The following is a 25,980-nucleotide window of genomic DNA, read 5'->3' as shown; positions in this document are numbered from 1 at the left end:
TGAGCCCGGGGCCCCGCCGCCCTGCCCTCCCTGCTCGCCTTCTTGTTGAGGTTCTGGAGTCGCTCTCGGGCTGTCACTGTGCCTAGGGCTCTGCTGAAGCTCATCATCCCCGCCGCGCCATCCGGGAGACAGTACCCGGCAGCGGCGGTCGGCTGCTGCCACCAGGCGTGTTCTGTGAGGAAGGTGAGGGCCAGCAGCGGCAGCGTCTCGGGGACCAGGCTTGCACTGGCCGTCCTCTTGTTGGCACCGGCCAGGCCTGCAGTGCTGTCGTGGCTAACCCAGGCCCCGGGGCACCAGCTGGCTGAGAAGCAGACGCCGAGCGCCCAGCCGCGGCTACCGCTGGACTCTAGGCTCGCCAAAGGGCATCTCGGAGCTCCCGGTGTGCGTGTCGGCTGCTCCTCCACCTCCTTGATGTCGGCTGAGAAGACCCAGCTCTCGTTAGGTCCGGACGAGGATGGTGGAGTGAATGGGCTTGCTGATGTGCTTGTACAGTCACCAGTCGTTCTCCCGCTGAACTAAGATGGGGGTGACACGGCAGCCGCGGCTCGCGGCAAACTTTTTCTGGTTGGGGACCCAGCGAATGTAGGGGGCGATGAGCATGGGCTCCCGCGAGCGGCCCTTCAGCGTCCAAAGGTAGGCGTTTCAGTCTGTGCCACAGGTCACGTGAGGTCGCTCGTGGGAGCTCGAGGTCACTCGAGGTCACTCATGCAGTAGTTGCCTTCACCTGCATATTGTGCTACTTGAGCTAGCACACCTTGGCCAAGTTGGCCCCGCTCTGTCCATAGCTGTGCACCGCCTTGTTGGGGGCAGATAGCCACCTGGGTGGGGTCCTTTTTCTAGGTGTGGCGGCTGATGGGCTCCACCAGGAAGCTGTGGCTTCTCAGGGCACCCTGGCCTGCGGACTCTGGGCAGGACGCGCCCCGTCAGCACTCTGATTTTTGTGTGTGGGGGGGCGGGGGGTGGTAAAAAATGCATAATATAAAGTTTACCATCTTAATGATTTTTCTTAATAATTGCACAATTCAGTAGAGTTAAATGCAGTCATATTGTGAAACAGATCTCCAGAACTTTTTCATCTTGCACAACTCATTAACTCCCATTTCGCTTCACCTCGAAGCCTCAGGTAACCACCATTCTGTTTCTGTTTCCATGAATTTGACTACTTCAGATAACCTCATATAAATGGAATCATACTGTTTTTGTCTTTTTGTGACTGGCTATTTCACTTAATTTCTCAAGGTTCATCCATGTTGTAGCATGTGCTAGGATTTCCTTCTTTTATAAGGATGAATAGTATTCCATCATATGTATGTACCACATTTTGTTTATCCATTTATCCTTCCACAGAAGTTTGGGTTGTATGATGGTTAATTTTGTATGTCAATATCTCCTTCCCCCCACCCCCTTTCCTTCTTTCTTGAGCTGGGACATTCATATTCTCCTGCTCTCAGACATCAGAGCTCCTCATTCTCAGGCTTTCAGACTCCAAAAGTTAAACCAATGGCTTCCCTGGTTTTTAGGTCTTCAGACTAGGCTGGGGTGACACCATAGGGTTCCCTGGTTCTCAGGCCTTTGGACTTGGACTGAATTACAGCACCCACTTTCTTGGTTCTCCTCCTTGCAGATGGCATATTGTGGGACTTCTTGACCTCTGTAATCAATGTGAGCCAATTTCCATAATAAATCTCCTCTTGTATCTATATGTAATATATACGATATCTATCTATGTGTATGTGTGTGATCTGGTTTTTTGGAGAACCCTGACCGATACAGATTGCTTCTATCTCTTTGCTATTCTGAATAATGCTGTTGTAAACATGGGTGTGCAAATACCTCTTTGAGACTCTGCTTTCAGTTCTTTTGGGTAAATACCCAGAAGTGAGATTGCTGGATTTGGTAGTTATATTTTTAATTTTTTGAGGAACCTCCATACTGTTTTCCATAGTGGTTCCATAGTGGTTCCATCATTTTATAAGCCTACCAACAGTGCACAAGTGTTTCGATTTCTCAGCATCCTCATCAACACTTGTTATTTTTGGATTTTTCTTTTTTGATAGTAGATGTCCTAATGGGTAAAAGGTGATATCTTACTCTGGTTTTGATTTGCTTTACTCTGGTGATTGGTGATGTTGAATGTCTTTTCATAAGCTTTTTGGTCATTTGTGTATCATCTTTGGAGCAATGTATATTCAAGTCTTTTGCCCATTTTTTAATCAGGCAATTTGAGCTTTTAAATTATTGAGCTGTAGGAGTTCTTTATATATTATGGGTATTAACCCCTTATCAGATATATGATTTGCAAATATTTTCTCCCATTCTCTAGGTTGCCTTTTTACTCTGTTGATTGTATCCTTTGATGCATAAAAGTTTTATGTTTGATGCAATCCCATTTGTCTATTTTTGATTTTGTTGCCTGTGATTTTGGTGTCATATCCAAGAAATGATTGCCAAATTAAATGTCTTGAACAATTTTTTCTATTTTCTTTTAGGAGTTTTATTGTTTTGGCTCTTAGGTTTAAGTCTTTAATCCATTTTGAGTTAGTTTTTGTATATGGTATAAGAAAAGGGTCCAGTTTCATAATTTTGCACCGGTATATCCAGTTTTCCCAACCTCATTTGTTGAAGAGATTATCCTTTTTCTATTGAGTGGTCTTAGCACTCTTTTTGGAGATATTTAACCATATATGCTTGAGTTTATTTCTGGGCTCTCTATTCTGGTCTATTGGTTTTTATGTCTGTCTTTATGCCAGTACCATATTGTCTTAGTCTTCTTTTTAAAATTGTTTGGCTCTCAGGGTCCCTTGAGATTCCATGTGAGTTTAGGATGAATTCTTCTATTTCTGCAACAAATGCTGTTTTGGTGGGATTGTGTTGAATCTGTAGATTGAGTATTATTAACATCTGAAAACTATTAAGTCTTTCAATCCATGAACATGGATGTTTCAATTTATTTATGTCTTCTTTAATTTCTTTCAGCAGTGTTTTGTAGTTTTCATTGTGTAAGTTTTTCATCTCCTTAGTTAATTCCTATTTTATTATTTTTAATCTATTATAAGTGCAAATATTTTCTTTTCAGATTGTTCACTGTTAGTGTATAGAAATTCAACTGATTCTCGAGTGTTGATTTTATATCTGGAAACTTTACTGAATTTTAAAATTAGTTTTAACAGTTTTTTTTATGGAATCTTTAGACTTTTCTGCATATAAGATCATGCCATCTGCAGAGACAATTTTACTTCTTCCTTTTCAATTGGATGCCTTTTATTTCTTTTTCTTGACTAATTGCTCTGGCTAGGACTTCAAATACTGTGTTGAATAGAAGTGGCCAGAGTGGACATTCTTGCCTTGTTCCTGATCTTAGAGGAAAAGCTTTCAGTATTTTACCACTATGATGTTAGCTGTGGACTTTTCATAAATTACTTTTATTATGTGTAATTTCCTTCTATTCCTACTTTGTTGAGTGTTTTTTAGAGTCAAAGGGTATTGACTCTTGCCAAATGCTTTTTCTGCATCAGTGGAGATGATCAGGTAGTTTTTGTCCTTCGTTCTGTTAATGTGGTATGTTATACTGATTTTCATATGATCAACTATCCTTTCATCCAAGGGATAAATTCCACTTGGTCATGGTGAATGATCCTTTTAATGTGCTGTTGAATTTGGTTTGCTAGTATTTTGTAGAGGATTTTTGCATCTATGTTGATCACGGATATTGGCCTATAATTTTCCTTGTCTTGTAATGCTGTTGTCTGGTTGTGGTATCAGGGTAATGCTGCCCTCAATGAATGATCTTGGAAGTGTTCTTCCTCCTGAATTTTTTGGAGGCCCAGGTGGGAGAATAGCTTGAGGCCAGGAGTTTGAGACCAGCCTGGGCAACATAATGAGATCCTGTCTCTAAACAAAATTTAAAAAAATGTTGCCAGGTATGGTGGCGCACATCTGTAGCACCAGCCACTTGGGAGGCTGAGGTGAGAGGATAGCTTGAGCCCAGGAATTCGAGGCTGTGGTGAGCTATGATTGCACCACTGCCCTCCAGCCTGGGCAACACAGCAAGGCCCCAACTCTTAAATAAAAAAGGAAGAAGAAGAAGAAGAGGAGGAGGAGGGGGAGGGGGACAGGGAGGGGGGAGGAGGAGGGGGAGGGGTAGGGATGCACTGTTATCTCACTAGCAGGAACCTTATGAAGCACAGCTATCAAAATAAAAGGCCTCCTGGTTTCACATGAGCCATGCCATTCTAGACCCCAGGTCATCACTACCATGGCAATTAGAAGACCATATCTATGAGGAAGCTCAAATTGAAGATTGTACAGTACCAACTCACAGGCTTCAGAAGCAGATGACATCATAAAGTAGATAGCTTTACCCAAGATCTAAGATTAAGAACTTTGTTTCCACCTATATTTCCTTAAAACCTTTTCCCTCCTTGATTTGAAAAAACTCTTTGACCTAGAAATTTTAACAAAACACCTCCCTTTTCATTCATAGAAAGACTAGCTGGAGATTGCTTGTCTTAACCTCCACGGTGGTCTTCCTTTCAAAGTGGGTCTTGGTTCAACTCACCCTTACTGTTTTTTGACAATTCTAGCACAAACCCAACACCCGCTTGTGCTAGTCTTCCAAACCCTAGCCACCTTAACTAACTAGTCTAATTGCTTGTTAGATTAACATCCAGATAATGCAGAAGAACCTGAACTGGTTTTTGTTCTCACCAATGCAAATACCTGGTGGGCTTATTCTGGACAATGGTTGTATAAAAGGGTATAGTATCCATAAGCAGGAAGATAAAATTACTCTATCTCCTTATGGCAAATTAATTTGACACTGAGAAACCTTCATGGAAACTCAATGTTAACCCTTCACCCAAGTAAGACTATTGGAAGGAAATCACTCTACATTGAAAATAAATACAGCACTGGACCTTTTCTAGGGAACATTTCAGAAATGTATTGCAATCTGACTCTATGGTTTTGCTTCACAGATGGCACTTCAGGACCCTCCATTGACATTGTTGCTTGAACTACAACTAATTATTTCAGTGTGAGTGAATGTCAAGTTATAGGATAATACTTCTGGTTTGTAGGAAAAACTAGTGGGATATGGAATGGCTCAGCTGTTCCCCTACTTGGCTTGCCCAACATCCATGACTACAGATGGATGGACCCAAATTCTGGCATGACCTTGTGAGGAAATTAAACACATCTGTATAGTTACAAAGGCCAAACTGAAGGGTTTCTCCAGCAGGTGTTTACAACCTGTTTTGCTCTTACAGCCTGACAGAGGCACATTGGAAGTGAAGATGTGCAGATCCCAACATAACTGATGCCAAGGGTCGTGAAAGACACTGGACTACACCCTGGTGGGTCACAAGTTCCACTTTGACCTTGTCCGTAAACAACACTGGTCTCATTTTTATGTGGCAATAAGGTAAAGGGTTTTCACCTAAGTGGTCAGGGCAATGTGGACTCCGATGTCCAGTGCCTTTCCTCACCAGGTATCCCACTTTGAATGCTAGCCATATTACAAACCTGGCCTCCTTCATACATAAAGTAATACCATGCGCATGCACCTGATGAGGCAAATCCACTCCTGTATTGTAACATCAATTTCCATTCAGTAATGAGGACACTTTTTCCAAGTCTGGAAACTTGTCATCTAGAAAGACCAATCCTAAGCGTTTTCAAAGTAATGGAACAAGGATCTAGTGACACTGAACATACCTTCGAAGCATGCCAATCAGAAGTTAGCAGTTTAGCCAAGTGTGGTGTCTCACACCCGAAGTTCCAGCAACTTGGAAGGCTGAGGTGGGAGGATTGCTTGGCCCAGGAGTTCAATTCTAGAGCAACATAGTGAGACCTCTGTCTCTAAAACAAAACAAAACAAAAGAAAATAAAAATAAAACCATAAAAGAAAAGAAACAGAAGTTAGCTGTTTAGCCTTTGTTGTACTTCCAAATTGTTTCCCTAGATATGCTGACTGCCCAACAAGGAGGAGTTTGTGCAATCATTGGTGACTATGCTGCTTCTGTGTAAATCAGACAAGACAAATAGTGTCTAATCTACATCATTTAAAAGGAAAGGTCAACATTCTGCATCAGACAAATGAGGCACAACCATTTAATTGGACTGACCTATTCCCAGGACTGGGAGACTGGTTCAGTGACTCCATGGGGCAGTGTGTTTAGATTTTTCTCTCTGTTTTAATCTATGCTCTTTCATTTTGCAGATCTCTTACCTCTCAACTTCTAATCCAAGTCTTTTCTCCATTGCAAGTAATCCAGCTCTTTGTGAAACTTCATGCGTAGTTTCAAATGGGGAAAATGAAGAAAGCAACAACCCACCAGAAAGGCATAAAGATTACTTTAAACTGAAAACACTTGAACAAACAATAGCTGTAGAAAGAAGCCTTTTATCTGACTAAAAGCAGAGCTGTTCAAGATTTCTGCTTTCATAAACTCCCTCTGAGGGTGTTTTCAGACAGGGAAGTGACTAATATTTAAAACTGTGACATTCCAAAAAAAAAAAAATTGTGTAAATGAGCCTTATCAGAATCTTTCATACTTTCCCACTGACGCCCTAACTGTTTGGGAATCGACTCCTTACAGAGTGCTCCCTCATGCATGGAGAATAAACTTTTTTCCTATTAATCTGTTGTCAATTAATTCACAAGCCCCAGACCACTTAAACCTAAGTTGACAGAGGAAAAGTTTTCCTCCCAACATGACCAAGCTTATAGTCTATTTGTGGTAGAAAAAGTGTTTTTAAAGTATTATATCTGCAGAGATTACATAGTCAAGTATAACATGTATTTGTTAGTGTTGCAGTAGCTTTCAGGGGATGCCCAAAGTTTCATTGATTTGGGGAACTTGAACTGGATGAGGTGACTTTTTGGGTTATCACAGATTGTGCAGTATTAATTTCCCCCCTTCGCTGGGTGTTGTGATATGACGTACTCATCATAAGGACAGAACAAAATGTTATTTTTGTTTTTTCACTTTCCCTGCTTGTTTCCTTTTTGGTTCACCACTAATGTTGCAGAAGTGCAAGGTAGAAATTTTCAGTAGTTGACATTTATTATGTTTATATATGATAGATACTATTAGATTTTCCTGTTTATTAAATTATTTGGTTGATTTAAGAGACTGTCATTTAAAAGATTAGGCATTATTTTTTAGAAAGGATGCTTGGTCAAGTCTGGTCAACCAGGGCTGGATGAGTACCTCTGTTTGGGGCAAGTTTATTATAGTTTAAATCCATTCTAGGCCATGTAAGTGCTTATCATGGCATATAAGTAGTTTTCTTGTGTAGAATACTTGGTAATAATAATATACTTGAAATTTGATCAGCTTTTTGGATTAACATTCACTTAATTAAATGTTCAGAAGTAGGTAGACTTTTAGAAATGCTAAGTATTGTACTGTTTGTAATAGTAAAACTCTGGAAACAAATGCCTAATATACTAGAAAGGTGTCGTTATATAAACTAGGGCATATCAACTAAGAAAGATTTTATGAAACTCAGGGAGAACTGACACTCTAGGCAATAGTTATAAGTTTTGGAGAATGTGTCCATTACAGGTACATAAAGGAAAAGAGTACACAAAGAATTGTGTTAATGATGAAATTGGGAACAATAAAAATCTCCATGCCCAATTTATACCCAAAAGAAAACTTATGCTCTATAACATATATTCTGATGTCTTAGGCTAAAACAAAAGAGAAAAAAGATGAGGTAGAGATCCAAGTGAAGTGTCTTAAAACTGATAAGCGACAGAATAATATATGTGTAAATCAGTAGTTGCTGCCCTAGGAATTGTTTTCAAAGTCCTTACTATTGAAAGAACTTTTTTTCTTTTTTGTAAATCTATATTTTTGATTTGTTAAACTCAAAAGCTACGAAGAGATAATTTTATTGTAGTAATGGCCGTTAATTCATCCTTGGAGTTAGCTGTCTTGAATTTGGCCTTGCTGTCATTTGCTGCTGTTGCATTGAAAAATTTCAAATTTTCCAGAATATGTGTGTCAGGGTGGAAGAATTGTCTAACTTGATAAACTTTCACCTTTCGGACATTGCCAGCTCTTACATGGCATTTAGCAAGGTGCTGTAAAAGCTGTTCCTGCTCATATGGTTGGAGAAAGACGGTATTTGCAAGATTGCTAGGCTCAAGGGGAACCAAAATGAGATTGCAGTGCTGAGAAGTGGCCACTAGAGGGCCCTGAAGTACTTGATACTAAAATTTCTGCATTTGCTCTTCAGAGCAGAAGCCGCCCTACAGTGACCACTGGGACTAGGGAAGCCCAATCCCAAACATCTTTACCTGAGCTTTAAATGTCTTCTAAGTTATTCCTTGACAGCAATTTTTTACATCTCGGAATTTGTAGTTTTCCAGTGGAGGTTTATGTTAGAAATAGTTTAACATATTCTATTCAGAAATGTAATTCTTTTTTTTTTTTTTCAAATGCAAGTAGCACTAAAGGCAGGGTGCGCTGGCTCATGCCTGTAATCCTAGCACTCTGGGAGGCTGAGGCAGGAGAATCACCTGAGCTCAGGAGTTCAAGACCAGCCTGAGCAAAAGTGAGACCCTGTCTCTACTAAAAATAGAAAAAATTAGCTGGGTGTGGTGGCGTGCACCTGTAGTCCCAGCTACTTGGGAGGCTGAGGCAGGAGGATCACTTAAGCCCAGGAGTTTGAGGTTGCTGTGAGTGAGGCTGACACCACGGCACTCTAGCCCAGGCAACAGAGTGAGACTCTGTTTAAAAAAAAAAAAAAAAGAAGAAGAAAAAAGAAAGTAGCACTAAAAGCTTCTTATTTGAAAGCAAATAAACTTTAAGTGCTTTATATATTTGCCCTATATATCTATATACATTTATAAATTTGCTTCATATATCCACCATTGAAATAATAGATTCAAGGCTGTTTGTAAAAATGAATGCCTATGCTGTATATAGGAATAGCCCCACCTTAAAGACTTTGATTTTTTTTTTTTTGAAAAAAAAAAAAACAACTCATGTTTATTTTCCATCAACCTTATTTCCACCTTGTTTAAGAATTTGTGGAAGAACTTAAGACCCCTCAGTGGTTGTTCCCACCTATTCAGTGGCCTGAGCAGTGGGAGCCGCAGACCAGTCGTCCGTGGCAGGCTGAGCGCTCCAGTCTTCAGTGAGGACCTGCTGCACAGGCACAGAGGCACCTGCAGGCCTTCAGACCAGTCTGCGACCTCAGGCTGAGTAGCAGTGCACTCAGGAGCTGCATGCAGCAGTCCATTCCCTCTGAAATTCTTCTCTGGTCACAGCTTTCTCAGCAACAGCCTGGTCTTCCATTTCAGTCTCTTCAGGATCTCTGTAGAAGCAGAGACCAGGTGCGACCTCCCACAGGTGTCCACGGGAGGTGGTGCCACACATGCGGAGAACTTCCCAGGCCAGCATCCACCACAGCAGACCCACTGAGTGAGCTCTCTTGTTGCATGGGATGTCCACGTAACGTGGAGGAGAATCTGTCACACAGAGCAATGGTGGGCAGGTTAACATACTGTGCCTCTGTGGGAGGCTGGTGGTCAGCCCTGGGATCAGTAACCACTGGAAGGTGCAGCTCCTGGAATGCTGCCTGGATCTGGCTAGTGGATGTTCTGGGAGGGAGGCGGCCAGCAATAGGAGTGGCCCCAGTGGCAGCAGCCAACTTCCACACGGCTCTCTGGCCAGCATTCCTGCAGGATATGTCACTGACATCAGCAGGGTTTTCAATGGCCACAACGGCACAAGCTGCCAACAGAAGCTTCTCCCGGGTCCTCTTCAGATTTATGATGTAGATGCCATCACTTTTCCCTTTGTAGATGTACTGTTCCATTTGAAAGTCACGGTTGGTGCCACCTAAGTGGGTTCCTGCTGCAAGGAATGTAGGGAATTTAAGCCCTTCTTCATTTGCAGGACATCAGGGCTCCAGGCATTGTGAAAGTTTCCCTTTAAGTTACGACGGGAATCCAGAACAGCACTGCATGGGCCCCTCTTTGTGTAGCGCAGAAAGGCAAGACTTTGATTTTAATGAAATTAAGTGAGAAGGTCCTTTTTGCCCTTTATATTTACTGTGAAATATTTCCCTCTTTCCCAGTTCAAAGAACCAACTGTTTTAAATTTAGAAGAAGATAGGCAAGTGAAAAGAGAATGTACTGCCATTTCTGATGGCTCCTTCCCTGGCCTTGGGTAGTTTTCTCATGGATATGATCACTTCCTTGCTGAATACCTGAGTGGGATCTTTGACAGATCTCTGGGGTTTTCTCTCTGTGCAGCTCCCACCCCTCGGCTATTCTCTCCTATGAACTTGAGCTGCCTCATTCTCCTTGGACTCCTAACTCCGTCTCCTCAACCCAGAGAATAGAACAGGGTCCTCCTCAGTTACTCCTCTCTGTACCTCAGCCTAGAAACTTTCCAGGTATAATTTGGGATAGACAGGACTTACCTTGTTTGTTTGTCATTTCCCAAGGATTATTGTCCTTTTCTGGATGATATCCACTGTCTTAAAAACTGAAGTTTTATATATTTTGCCTGGTTTTCTTAGTTATTTTAGGTAGGAGGGTAAATCTGGTTCCTGGCCAGAAGCCGAAACCCGTATCAGATGAAATTTTATAAAGATTGTGTCTAAAGGTTTTATTGACTATTTGGTATAATGTTTTCTCTGTTGAAACAGAAGGCATTAATATTTCTTTATTCATGACTATTTTAAAAATGATTTTTTCTCTTTTCTGTAACAAATCAGAATAGACAATAACGTAACTGGGGAGAAAAAAAATTCATTAGCTCAATATGCCTTGAGCTACCATCCCGTAGTTATGACTGTGGACGTGGATATACATAATCACCTTAATAGCACACTCCTGGGAGCAAAGAACCCTGGAGTTGCTACTCTCTTTGCCTGCTTTTGTCTTGAAAGTGCAGCAGAACTTCAGGGTTGTTCAAGAATGTCTAGGTATAATTTAGTCCCTTTAGCAACTAGCTTATTGGCAGCAGAGCTTGGTAGGTACCTCTAGATTTTTCCACAGAATTTGATGGGCATTTCTTCTGCTAACATGCCACTTCATCTGGGAGAAACCCATCTGGCAGCTCTAGTCCCACAGACTCTGATAGTTTCACTCCCTGAAGTCATGTCTTTTAAACATAGTATCATTCAAGAATTACTTCTTAGGAGAGGCTAGCTCAAACTGCTGAAAGAAGAGCCCATCCTGGTGTTCTGTAAGTGATTCTTCCAGTAACGTCGGTTCTGTCTGATCACACTACTAGTGTTCAAGGACCCTGTTTTATCTTTTCTGTGCTCATTCCTAAATGCCTGTAGGTAGACATCAGAAGTATTACTCAGATCTCAGAGGATTGCTCTTTTCTTCTGTCTGTTGGAAGTGAATACAGTTGTAGGTGACATTGAAGAAGCAGGCTGAGACATCTCAGAAATGCAAGCTCTTTGGTTATGGTGGAAGAGGGATGCTCACTGTCTTAGGGTTTAATCTAGGTCCAGAAGCTGCTATCTGGCACATTCTGTCTGTCTACCTTAAGACTGGGAGTTTTGTCTGCCACTTCTCATTTACATGGTATGTGCTATTCACAATACTTTTTTTTAGCAACACTTTCCTGCTCTATACTGGCAGTAAGGACCACCTAATGAAGAGAAGTTTCCTCTGGAATAAATCAATCTGTGGCTATTTTGCTTCATGTCACTTTGGTTCTCAATTCCTTTTTGATTTTGCAACATTTTCCCTAATTGCTGTGTGTGTGTGCGCACAGGGGTATGCAAATTCACTGAGAAAATTATTAACATAATAAATAATTATTAACATAGCCGAATGGTGCTAAAATACTTTTTGTTTTTGTTTTGCTTCCAACCAAGTTTAATTAACCATAGAAAACCTAAATTATATATCATGCAAACTACTTTTGATCAAGAATATATTAATTTATTTAGCAATATGAACAAGCTGATGGTTTTAAAATGTTCATGCTTAAATCATCTTATCGGTGAGATTTACGGGTTTTAATTCTGATAATTATATTTACTACAATATTTACTGATTTTAAAAATTACAGACTAATAATTAACAGTTCCTAATATTGTTCCAGAAAAATATGTATGAAGAACTTTCTTATATATTTTCAGGGCAGCAACAAAATATAATTTTTAGGTGGAATTTTATGCCTCCTCAGATTACCCAGTGTTACAGTACAGATAGTCTATTCACATAGTCTATACTATTTTTAATTCATTGTGTGAACTAGATAAACTTATTTTTTAATTCATCTGTAGTACTGTTAATCCCATCCCCAAGGAGAAAGAGTTCCTTTTCCTCTTCAAGATTAACTCTTCTTTCCTCTTTTACTCTTGATCCCTTACTCTCCTGTCTTCTGGCTCTTTCTCCAAAAAAATAGCCCCTATTTTTACCATGCCTTTAATTTCTGCTTTACTTGGTCTTTCTATTATAGAACTTTCTATTATAGAAAGCATACACCACATTCCCTATTACCTTATATTAGTACTAACTCTCCTCACTAGTTGTAGTCTGCCTTCTATCCCTCACTGATTGCTTTTATGAAGGTCATCTTTGGTTTATCACACTTGTGAAATCTAATGGCCTAAATGCATATTGATTATGCTTTAGAATTGAAAAGGCATTTATTTTTAAAAGCAACTAAATCCAGGCAGTACCCTCAGTTATTCAATCAACAAACATGCATTGAACATGTAGTCTTGGCTAGGTACTGGTGCTACAGAGTTGGAAGATGCTACTTCTAGCCTCAAGAAACTTGCAGTTTAGTGGTGGCAATAGTTATAAAATAATCATAAGATATGATATAAAGACTGATAAAGGTTTGGTTTGTTGATGGAGGCAAATGTTATTCTCAGAGATTGTTCATTAGCAACTTGAAAAATTTGTTGATTTAAAGAATGTTATTAAGTGAATATAGAACTGAGACTTGTTTTTACTTTTTTAATTTTAGAGAATCATGTTGGTAAGAAAATCTTTGATTTTTTTTAAGATGTAAACTTGGGAGTTGGACACGGTGGCTCACGCCTATAATCCTAGCACTTTGGGAGACCGAGGTGGGAGGATTGCTTGAGGCCAGCAGTTTGAGACCAGCCTGAGCAAGAGTGAGATTCCATCTCTACGAAAGATAGAAACAGTAGCATGGTGGCATGCTCCTGTAGTCCTAACTACTCAGGAGGCTGAGGCAGGAGGATTGCTTGAGCCCAGGAGTTTGACGTTGCAGTGAGCTATGATGATGCCACTGCACCCTAGCCCAGGCAACAGAGCAAGACCCTGTCTCAAAAAAAAGAAAAAAATATGTAAACTTGATGCAGTCTCTTTTGTAAAGTAATGCATCCCTCCTGTGAACATCAAGAAGAAATTTTAACTTGAGTACCTAATTTCAAGTGTTTCTCATGAAACATGCTGTGTGGCTCAGGGAGGGAGGTTCTATAAGCTAAGGTAGAAGATAATGCAAAACTCCGGTGAAGACACCTAAATATTAATATCATCCCACCTAAAGCACATTATTAATAATTTGAAACTAGCTGCTCTATGAAGGCAGGGACCTTTCTGTACTCATTTTTCCCTCTCCATAACATTTCTTCATACTGGCGAGCTAGCGACAAGGCCATGGAACTCTAGGGACTTGCCATGACTGTTTTCCCTTTAGAATTAAGGGTCCACAAGCACTTTCTTCTGTATAAACCCCCATGATTTTTGTCATGTGGGTTGATTATCATGGCCGTTGCTGATTAATCCACCCTTTTCTTATTCCTAAAGCAACTTTCTGCATAGGTTAGATGTACCAGAGCCCCCAGCCTATGAGAGGATCTGGCTTGAGGACTCTGTTTCATAGAAAGTCTCCATATTGGATGGTACCTGTGGATTCGATTAAATTCTCTTTCTCAGTCATTTCGATTTCCAGAGAAGGCAGTAGAAACAGGTACTGTGTGTATTAGCAGTAAAGGGAGGAACTGGAAGAGAAGCTGTGTCACTACTCTGGTGGCCTCAGTAGATGGAGCAGGGAGCAAGAGAGAGCTGGCTTTGGAGGGGTGACCAGATGCCTGTGTCTCCAGCACTCTTTGGGTTGCCTGGGATACTATTCTCTCAGGAATGGGGAAACCTTTTCTAGCTCTTCATAAAGTCCAAATAGATTCCAGCGTTTCTTTTCTTCCTCACATACATGTAATAAATGCACATCTGGTAACCTGGGCATGGCCTGCTCCTCATGCCCTAAAAGAGTCTAATGCAATATTTAGGCACAATAATTCTAAAAGGAATTAATGAACGCTTCACTGCCATTTCATACATTATAAGAGCGTGCCAATTTACCATATCATTAATTTTTAACCTTATGGTGTTTCTGAGTTTTTCTGTCAGTAATGATTACATTTTTGCCAAGATAATATAGCGTTAAGCAGTTTGTTTGAAATCTTAGGCTTTTAAAACGTAAACCAACACTTGAAAAAGTATTACAAAGAAAACCAACCAGGTAAGCTTGAGAAGGAATTTTATTATCCATGTTTTAGAATAGTTCTTTTTTAAATTAAAACACCTGCTGTTAGATTGTACTGTGTGTTTATACATATAAATAAAATCTGGGCTGGCACATATGTGGTTTTCATAAGATAGGCTTTGCTTGATTGAAGATTAAGTATTTTTGTAAAACTTGTTCTTTTGTGAAGCTAATATTTCATGTTACCACATGAATTGGTCAGCAGAAGTTCATTTACAATATGCAAATCAATTTTTAAGAATACCTACAAGGTTTTAACTGTTATTTTTGGACTTGTTCCCCATCCCACACAAGCAATTAAGTAATAAGAATATGAAAAAAGAAAACATTCCCTTGAATCATCTATTAAAATCTAGCTTTCACCCAATGACACATCATTTTATTTCTTGATCTTGTAATATGGAGCACATGCCTTGGTCATGTTCCTATATATGGGCTCTAGTCTCTGCAGTTCTTCAGTCCCTCTTCCATCTGCCCCTATTATGTGCTCCCACTTCCACCCCTTCTGTAATAATGAAAAATGCCTCTTTCAGGTATCTAAGGCAGGATTGATAGGCGATTGCCTTCAGCAGTCCCCTCAAAATGCATAGGTTGAAATCTTAATCCCCAATATGATAGTAGTGGGAAGGGCTTTTGGGAGGCAATTGGGTCATGATGGTGGAGTCCTCATGAATGAGATTAGTGCCCTGATAAAAGGGACACCAGAGAGCCGTTCTGCCCTTTGTGGCTATTTGAGAACACAGTGAGAAAGCTGTCTATGAACCAGGAAGTGGGCCCTCACCAGATATCGAATCTGCCAGCAACTTGATTTTGGATTTCTCAGCCTTCAGATGGAGAAATAAATTTTTGTTGTTTAATTCACCAGTCTGTGGTATTGGAAGGCAGCTATGCTCACCACTATACCACCAACGCACTTTAGTCTGTGGTATTGTTGTTATAGCAGGCTGAACAGACTGAGACAGTCGTGGAGAGGGAGACATGCACCTGTGACTCTGCAAAGTGTGACTCTGTGGTTCATACCACCATTATTACGTAGTCTCTAACAAATAGCCATGTTTGACACCAGGCTAGGTACGTAAAAATTTTATTCAGGCATCAGCTACTTTCTGGGAGTGTTCATGGGAATATGGGAGACTTTGTTGAAATGCTGTTGTATATCGTAAGGCACAAAGGAAGAATCAGGGTAAATGTACATTGACACAATTAAGGGTCAGAGTTTCATAGTTGCTTCTCCAGTGATTTACAGAGGAAGACTTCCTGGAGTAAGTGAAATATTTAGTAATCATTTCAGCCTGTGTTCTTCCGCAGGTAATCAACTGCAGTAATAAAAAATAAAAATGTGGATCTTAAATTCCATATGAAGAGATCCTTAGTAAGCGTGTGCTATGCAGAGCATTCCTGACCTGATCCACAAGTCTCTACCGTCAGAAAAATTCAAAGGCACCTAATCATCCCAAACCAATTTTCCAGTGCAATTGGCATATCCTGATTTCATCCACACTAGCCCTATGAACATGGGCAAGGTACATGACTTCTATGAGCCAAGGAATTCTCTAATACCTGTTACAGGACAGCGTGAGGATTCAGTGAACAGTGTGTACCAAAGTTCCCTGGCACTGAGTAGCTTCTCAGTAAGTGTTGTTTTCCTTAGCTAGTTCCCATTTAATATGTCAACTTTTCTTAGCAAGTTCCCATTCAATATGACAGCTTACACAAATTGTCGTATTGAGTGGAAACTTGCTCAGGAAAGCTACATAGCAGAGGAAGCAGCCCAGAGTGAAAGGATGTCCACTTTAAATTTACAAGATGCTTGTGTGTGAATTATGACAGTGGAAGACATTAATAAGAATATTTATAATTTAGTAAAGCCTTTTTTTCCTCTTGTCTTGGGTGTTATAAAAACCCTGTCTATGAGTTATGTATGTCAGGAATTTTATCCTCATCATTGATGGAAAAAAGTACTTTATATTTTATTGGAAATAAGATCAGTGCATTCTATATATATTATACATTGTTTTGTTTTGCTACCTAAATTATCATTCTCCTTTCTACTTGGATGAAGACTTCTAAATTCCCCTGGCCTCTTGCCCTGATCTTAACTATTCTCCTTGGAAAATAGAGTGAGTTACCTGGTTGTTAGGTGCAGCCACTGGCCATGTTTCTCAAGGGGTTGGAACTCATCTAATAAAAGTCCACAAATGTAGGTCTTTTTCTGCTCTCTTCACCCAGGTGCTATCGAGTGTGTCTTTTGTGTGGCACTAGCTTCTTCTTGTGTGGACTTGCCTGGAAACGTGCACTTAACAGGTAGGGACTATTGGGTAGACCTGAGCCACCCTCTCCAGTATTGGCTTTATCAGTAATAAAGGTGACATTCTAGTCTGCTAAGCCATTATGTATATGACTTTATTCATTCTGCACATTGGTGAGAAAAATAACCTTCTTTTTCCTCTTGAACCCCTGCACAACTAAAGAAAATTAAAGTTAAAAAAATTGAGGGACTAATCCCAGTTCTCCTGGTTAGTAAACCCAAATCTTCAGACACAGAGTCCTGCACTCTTTGCAGTAAATTACACAATTTATTCATCTCACTTTCCTTTCACATATGTTATTTGTTTTAAAACCTTTATTTGTTGAGCCACCACTTACCAGCACTGTGATTTGGGGAAATTTATCGAGCCCCTCAGAATTTATTTACCTCTTCATCTGTAAAGTACAGTTAATAACCTCTATCTCACTGGGTTATTGTGAGAATTAATAAAGTATATGCAAAGAGCCGATTTCAGTGCCTGAATTCTCTTTCCCTTTCTCCCCTAAATGTATAACATCCAATTAAAAGAAATCTATTCGAAACTTGCAGGTATCTCCAGTAGGTTGCTGGGTAAAACACATCTCCAGGTGTTTATTATTTCCCATTTTAAACATTTATTGAAAATTAGCATCTCTTGTCATAATTAATAGTAATATAATATATAATTTTTCATTAAGTTTTAGAATTTTTATAACACAAAATAACTATTCTATACTTAAATTTTGAATAAAGCACTTACTAATCAATACGCTGTCACATCTGAAAGTTCAGTATAGCAATGGAAGCCTTTTACAGTACTTATTTGTGGCAGGTAGAATTCTAAGATGACTCCCAGTGACCCATGCCCTTGTACAATGAATACCCTCCTCTTGAGTGACTTGCCCTAATCAGTTGACTTTGAGTTATTCAAAAGGGAGATTATTATGCGTGAAACTAACCTAATCCTAGCAAGAACACAAGGGCTTCAGTCCTACAAGCAGAATGTCATATGAATGGAATCATGTGTGCACAGCATGTGTCGATTGATTCTTATACTCTCAAATTTGCTTTATTCTGGCCATATTGTGCAGCAAAGAAAAATGTGCCTATTTTTAGCGTCTTTATCTAAATTTCTTCTGGCCTGTGAGTGACCCCAGAAAATAATCTAGAAATGTATTTTATTGAAGTAATGTATGAGGGACATATCAATCGCCAATAGTTGAACACAAAACATAATGCATGAGCGTGAGGGCTGGCATTGACGCTTCTCAGTGGACACAGCTGAATGTCACTTCCCTGCTGAGACTCGGGTATAATCCCAATGCCACAGTGAGCATCAGTGGGGATCTGCACGCTCTGGTCAAGACAGATCTCCTCCATGCTGAATATCTGTTTGCCATGATTAAGATAACAGTCTGGGAGCAGCAAATGGAGGAAGGGGGCGTGGGGAAAGGTGAGGCTCTAGTTACGACCCCTTCGTGTGGAAGCTAGGAGTAGGGAATCAGTGTCTCGGCTACTATTTAATTTGGATTAGAAGGTATCTATGTAAAAAAATACCCAAAACCCAAACAAGAGAGCACATGACCAGGCAATAGCATGTGTGACGCAGAAAACAAGTGCAATAGCAGTTAAGCACAGTGGGAGTTCAGTGTAGGCTGGACAGGTTAGAACAGGTTTCTCAGGGAAGAGGGGGACTGACCAGGCCCTTAAGGGTTTGGACTGGTGGAATGAGACAGGGTGGGCATCTCATGTCAAAAAGAGACTAGGCCAGTGGACTTGAGGAGACTTAAGTGTCTGTGTCAGGAAAACCAGTAAGAGTAGGGCATGATGTAGGATGGAGAAAGTTTGAGAAGTGTTAACTAGAGGTTCTGGAGATTTGGGGAGAAATACAATGACAACTCTTTTTAAGTCTGATCTGGGTATGCAGGATGGGTAAACCCAAAACACATTACCATTGTATTACCTCTCCCTCAAGGGATGGTTCCCTTAATAACAATTTAGTGTAAAAAAGACTGTTGATTTAGTGCTGCTGCTGAATGCTAGTTTTTTTAAACACACACTTTTTTCTTCTAGAATTTTCTATTAGATAGATGAACTGTTAAACTACAAAGTTATATAGTCCCATAAAACAATGAAACATTTAGCTGATAACTCCAAAAGGAGAGATTATTGTTATGTATGTATAACAAACTAATTCTCAGTGCTTAGAATTGGACTAAAAAAGCATAAGCAAAAACAGCACAAACATTTGGAAAACACTCATCTACCTTCCACCACTCCCTTCTTGGAATGGAAATAAAAGCCTTGTGCTTTAAAAAAGTAGAAAGAAGAATTTTATTTGTACTTGTTATTCTCCAAGTTACATTCACCACCTGACAATGTTAATACCTTTGTGTAGTACCTTTCTTTACAATATGCAGGGAAATGATCTGTTCCAAGAAACCGTGTCCTTTAATTATAGTATGCTGTGACTATTTTTAAAATGGGCCTTTTGAATAAAGACATGAACTGGTCATTTAAAAAGCAAGCAGTAAAAGTGGTTAATAAACACATCAAAAAAAGTTCCCTCACTAATATTCAAAGAAATGCAAATTAAAATAATGAGATGCCATTTTTGCCTCTCAAATTAATAGTTTTAAAATTATTATGTAAATTTTCTGGGAATTGGTGTACATAATAGAGATTCTAAAAAAATGTTCTTAAGCTTTGACCCAGCATTTCTATTTCTAGGGTTTGCTCATAGATCTGTGGTCATCTGGGGGAAAGTATTAAGGCAAAGTAAAGTCAGGGAAAAGCAGCAATTTTATCCTGGACTGTAGTCTTATTTGCAGTGGTCCATTCTCTAATTTTCAGCTACATATTACTAGTAAATCTCCTATGTCAACTTTATTTGTCGGACTCTAGATTTGAAATGGAATCAGGCTTTCAGCCTTGATGTGGCTAGTCCCAACTTAGGGTAAATGACCTGTGAACATGTAGACACAGAATAAAACACAGAACATAAAAAATATCCAAGTCTGATAGAGAAATTATTGCCAAAATTGCTACTAGGTCCATTGAAGAAAAACTTCAAAGAAAAGTATTTCTTATGAAACAAAGCAGCCCTTCCCAACTAAAACACATATGAAGAAATTGCCCACCCCTATCCTGACTCAGAGACCCAGAAATCTGGGCATTTGTTTTCACCATATTCTGTAGGTAATTATTTTAAGCAGCTGGATTACTGTTCCTTGCCCTCCATTTTTCCTGTGTCTCTTCAGACACAGAAAGTGCCAGAAAATAGTTGAATCATCAAATCTTTAATTCATTCCATATATCTGGCTCCTAAAGGCACCACCTCCAAACACCATCACACTGGAGGTTAGGGGCTTCAACACAGAATTCCGGGAAGGGGACTCACAAATGACTCACACTCCTAAAAGTCTCTACCATACTATGAATGTGTTCTTTGTCCACACCTGATGGCTGAAGCTTCTGACTCTGTTGCTTTGTTCCTTTAGGAAAAATTCCTGGGGCTTCAGAAATGAAGAGCCATTTAACTACCTTAGAATGTAATCTTCCCTTTAAAATGTAGCTCTGTTTTTTCCAATTAGATGACCAATTTCCATTATGAAAATAATTGAGACAAAATAACATTGAGGTGATTTTGCTTCTTTATTATACCATCATACTGTTATAGCTAGAGGATGTCACAATATTGCAATCTTTTTAAGTGATTAGTCTTTGACAGGCAGAGACCATATCTGTCTCAAACAGTGATTACATTATCATAACAACCCTTTTTTTACAAAGAACAGGAAACTGGTGCTCTCAGGTTAACCATCTTATCCGAGCATCACAGATGATCCTTGCAGTGGCAGAACATGGATTTGGCTGCAGGGCTCTCTCACTCAAAGCCATCCATAAACGTTGCATCATGCCTCTTGGGGACACAGGCTACAGGGTCCTGGATGGAGTTATGAAGTAACTAGCAAAGTCTTACGACTTTACCCTTCAATCACATTGATCCCAACAACACTGAAGCTATAATTCCACACATACTTTCAGGAAGGTCTAACCTCAGGTGATGTTCCATGTTGTCCTTTAACATAATGAATTCTCTTTCTTCTGTCATGTTCACTTCTGAGTCCCAATCCATCAAGATGTGAGGGTAACCTGTTAGGACATATTTATCTTCCTGTATACCTACTCTGTGTTGGTACAGAGATATTGTAACCCCTGAAATCCTCTATCATTGCATAAATAAGCATTATAAATTGTGTGGTTTGAAACACCAAGTAATAGTGGTTTCTCTGAAACAGACATGTTGAGCTAAGAATCATTATAAAGTAGACACAGGGAAATAAATGTAACTTTAGAAAGAGAACTGCCAAAGACCATGGTCAAATGATTAGGATATGAGACATACCAGTTCAGTGACCTATATCCCTGAACTTCTGCTTCTCCTGATATTATAATTCTACCTGCAGGAGCTTCAAAGGCAATTTTTAGCTAGCAACTACACCAGGGGAGCGAATACTAATCCAGGGTCTGGTACTCAGTAAGCACTCATGGATGTAAGCAGCAGATACCCTATAGCCTAGAGCTCTTGGAACATAACACATATAGAAAGCAATGGTTCCAAGTCACTGCAATCAATTAATCATCAGTTAAAAAAAAGCAATGGAAGATTATTTATGCATTTCATGAATATGTTGAATTAAATAAAGTAAACTTAGTGTTAACATCTTTGCCCACTTCTTAGAATCAAGAGATTCTAATTAGCAATAATAGGGTGTTCATATTGTGAAGATGTTTTCATTGTATCTGAATTTAAGCATTAGAGAGTATTAGACATTCAAGATACTGGAAAATACTAAATTTTTAATAATTTTTTCCATTACTCTGAACATTAGGAATATGCCATACTTTATAGAATAATACATTAAAAGCAAGGACACACGCACATACACACACACACACACACACACATACACAATCTATTGGGGAAAAGTTTCCAGATTGTCTGCATTTCTTGGTGCAGCTCTATGGCATTATGCAGCATTCCATTAGAATTCTTCCTTCTTATTATTTTAGCTCTTGACAATTATTATGCTTAATTAACTGAATAAATTGTGGATTATTGCCAGTTATATTTTCAGAAGCCATAACAGTTTAGTAACTTTCATAAACGCCAAAAGATAGCACACGCACTGGGGGGACTGATAATTAAACGCATCTTTTAGTTTCTAGGCTATAAATGGAATTTAGCTCAGGTTAGTTTGCAGGTTGTTGTCAATGTGTAGACTCTGAAATAGTACCTTTCCCCTATCTCCAGGCTGTATATGACCCTTGAGAAGAAGTAATGAATCATGGCTAGGCTGACTCTTCCATTATCTTTAACATAGTGTGCCAGGCATTGATGTTTTGTTCACAAACCATTAATAAGCAAAATTTTAAGGTATTTGAAGAAAAGTTTTTTTTGTTGTTGTTTTATTTTTTTAAACTACTGTTTTGCTACAACCTAGAAAAGCACCTGGCACATAGGTGTTTAGTGAATGTTTGTTGGAAAGATAAACAAATTGCTATTTAGTCCTGTCTTTGAGAGGGTACTCACTTTTTCTGAGTCTCCAACTACATATCAGAAGATACTTACTGAAAGTCAATATTTATTATCCAATAATAATGATAATCATACATGTGATGATGAACTCTAAGTCCTTGGCATAATCTGCTGGGTAAGAATGGTTTTGTATGCCTGAAGCATTGGGCCATGCTATACCAGGAAGTTGATGCTAACAATGTGATCTCTGGCCATGCCTGTTTTAGCTTGGGGCAGGGTTGAGATGGGGCTGGAATCTGAGCAGGTGATAAAGACCCTGGACACCAAAGCTCAGGTAAGCATCCCTAGGTGGCAACACTTTGCACAGGTTTTCATGCATCACTGCTGGGAGAATTAAGTGCATCTGTGTGATTTCACTGGGAGGAGACACCTGGAAGCTTTCGTCTGTTTTCTCCTGAACTTCATCCCATGTGTCTTTTCCCTATGTTGAATTTAATTTGTATCCTTTCACTGTAATGAGTAGTAACCATGAGCATAACAGCTTCTAATCCTATGAATCTTTCTAGCAAATCATCAAGCCTAAAGGCGGTGGTCTTGGGGACTCCCAACACAGCATGTTTCCAGAGAGATTTACTTGAGGTTTTTCTTTTCTCCCTGATAGAGAAGTTTGCAGGTCTGCTGGTCACCTTTTCCATAGAGTGGAGCTGCAAACCTCTATGCTGGCATCCCTCCAGCCCTTTATATTGATACTTACCCTGTCTCTGGGGTCTTAAACCTTCATTAATAACTTGATAGAAAATACAACATTATTTCAATAGGTCTCCAGTTATATCACCTGGAAAATTAAACTCTTCCTAAAGCCCAAGTTATTTCTTTTAGCTATTTGACCTACCTATTTTGTTTTGCAGATAATGCTGTTGTTTATAGCCTACTAAAATAAATATCATATGGTAGTGGTTGTATGTCCAGAGGCTAATAGAGTACTTCTTTACTGAAAACAAAATAAAATATGAAATCCAAATGGTAATGTCCAAATTTCTAAAAATGTAAGTGGTAGAATTAACTTTAGTAGACTTTTTGTCTTTTGCAACGTTAAAATATTCCAAGAAGTACCAAGCAAAAATATATGCCCAGTTATTAAATTCGTCAACAGTATATCTCTTTGGGACTACCTACAATGAAAGGATATCTCCTTCAGTGGAATATTCTTATATTTCTAGAAGTAGTAAAAGCTATTTGAATTTCTTATTAGGATGTCTGTTTTAGATGTCTGGCTTAACCTGCTAACATAGTAAAAATAGCAACATTATCCAGATGACTAACAGATGGTTCTGAATATGAGTGGTTTTTTTGGTATTAGGTTTGTTATATTATCTATAACTTTTTATACAGATTCCATTGATTTATTTTAATTTAGAGAAAATAACATTAGACATGGTAAAATTAGACAATAACTTAATTTTATCTAAATGTTTTGCACATTAGGTCAACAAGAGTTCAGTACATAATTGCTAAGAGTAATTTGTTTCTTTAATTTCTAAAGCCTATTTATATTTTATTGGAAATATGATTTATGTGTGTTATAGTCAATTAATCAAGATTTTTTTTTATGAAAAGATATTTGATGACAAGTGTTTAACCAGATGTATCTATATCGCTTGTACTTTTCTGTACAAGTATTAAAGTTTTGTTTGGGTAGAAAATAAAAACAAATTTCATAGTAGATCTCAATATATATTTACATGTGTTTACCTCATAGTTTTAGAATAGAAATCAACTGGATATGATATATGGGAGTCAGTAGATCTAGTTTACAAACATCATGCTCATTCATTAATTGTACTCCACATGTCTAAGGGGAGGTATCCAGTAGGATTGTGCCATGCTTGGAAATACTGGATGTATGTGTATGAATTCTATGAGGAAATCATTCATATTCTCATACTCATTGGGTTTCTTCATAGTCTCAGCTTCCACTTGTATTTGGGCTGTCCCTAAATCTGTTTACAGCACTTGTTGTAGCCCCAGTCTCCAATCTCACATTGTCTTCAGTTTCTAAATTCTCCTCCACCTGCCACCTGTATGATCTAATGTTCCCTAAAATGAATATTAGGAGAATTAAGATTAGCGTCTGTCCCTTGTAAGAACAGTACCTTTTCCTGCCCTCCCATCACTACCAACACTAGTCTCCTTTTGGTCCCCAAGACTTGCAAAGAGGTGTTTTGTTTTATTTTGTTTTGTTTTTTAGCTTCATCATCCCTTTTACCTTCCAATGCCACTCAGTGACCAGGTCCTATTAATATTTTCTTTCTTTCAAAGTTTCTCTCAGCTCTGTTCCTTCCTGTGTGTTTTCCTTCTTATCATTTTCATCCATCACGCTCTCCCACGTCTACACGCCTTTGTGCATGTTTTCTTCTCTGCCTCGAGTGCCCTCTTTCACGTCCTCCATCAGGTTACACGCAGCCATTCTTCACACACAGGCCTGAGGTTTCCTCTGGAAATCCTCTCTCACCCACACAGGGTTAAGAGGACTTCCACTCTTTCCAAGGCTGTCATGTGAGTGCACTGCGGACGTGCTGGGGACAGGGCAGGGTCATTCTCTCTGAAGCTCTGGTGCCTAACAGAGACCCTGGTGTGTCATCATTACAAGTTGTCCTCTTGCACAGCTCTCTTGTTCCAGTCCACTGCATCTGTTCTACAAGAGCCAACAGAACACTTTCCCTACAAAAATATTTTTCTGTTTCAACTTTACAGTGATATGTATGACTGGCTATCATGCCGTTCCAAATTCTTTACCTTAACCAGGCTTTGAGGGACTCCCAGCTCCTGCTACTTCTCCTCACCTTTCCATTCTTACCAACAGACAGTTTCTTTCTGTTTTTGCACATGATATAACACATCCAGCTTTTAGTGAGCTCATGCCATTCAAAACATATGAAATGAGAAGCTTTGCAAATCTTCCCACCATCCTGGAAGCCTGCTTCAAGTAACTTGGCCCCAAACTAATGAATTCCTTACTCTGCAGCTTGTAGATATTTTTATAATACATTATTTTGTCTATATTGATATTTTGCTTTGTCCTATAAATGCTTTTTATTTATGTATTTATTTATTTTTAATTCCGGATATTATGGATAGCCTATAAATTCTTTAGGGCAAAACCTATAAGTTCTATTTCTTTGTTTTTATCAATATTTACTTCTTACACTGAACATTTGCATCTAGAAAGTACCTAATATAAATTGCCACAAAATATCATAGCTCCCTAAGTCAAAAATTCTTAATCAATCTTTCTGCGAGGCTTCTTGCACTTTTTTTTAAGGGATAAAGAAATAACTAGATTGAAAATTTCAACATTCTTTCCTAATCCATTGCCAAATTAAAGGGTCATTACTTTTCTTATGTAGGTTAAATTTCTCTTTTTAGTATTATCTGGGACATTCTTGGAAGCATATGCCTCCCTGTGCTGAAACACTCAACATAAATCACCTGTAGATATCTAATACTGCCCAAAATGTGACTGATCTTTGCATTTAACAAGAATCTCTCTGAAAAATGTGATTCTACTGGGAAGTTATCTCTGTGGGGGAAATGACAAAATGAACAGTGGAGGCACTTGGTACATCTGTGGAGTTTCA

At 39.1% G+C, this 25,980-nt stretch overlaps 1 pseudogene; it reads right to left on the bottom strand.

Moving 5' to 3' along the window:
• Nucleotides 1-9,056: 9,056 nt before the first annotated feature.
• LOC138387254 (small ribosomal subunit protein uS2-like) lies at nt 9,057-13,910 on the bottom strand (annotated as a pseudogene).
• Between the last annotated feature and the right edge of the window lie 12,070 nt (nt 13,911-25,980).

Source organism: Eulemur rufifrons, chromosome 1, assembly GCF_041146395.1.
Source record: "Eulemur rufifrons isolate Redbay chromosome 1, OSU_ERuf_1, whole genome shotgun sequence".
NCBI classification, from domain to species: domain Eukaryota; kingdom Metazoa; phylum Chordata; class Mammalia; order Primates; family Lemuridae; genus Eulemur; species Eulemur rufifrons.
Note: the sequence above shows the minus strand (reverse complement) of the source record. Positions and strands in the feature narration are given on the sequence as shown.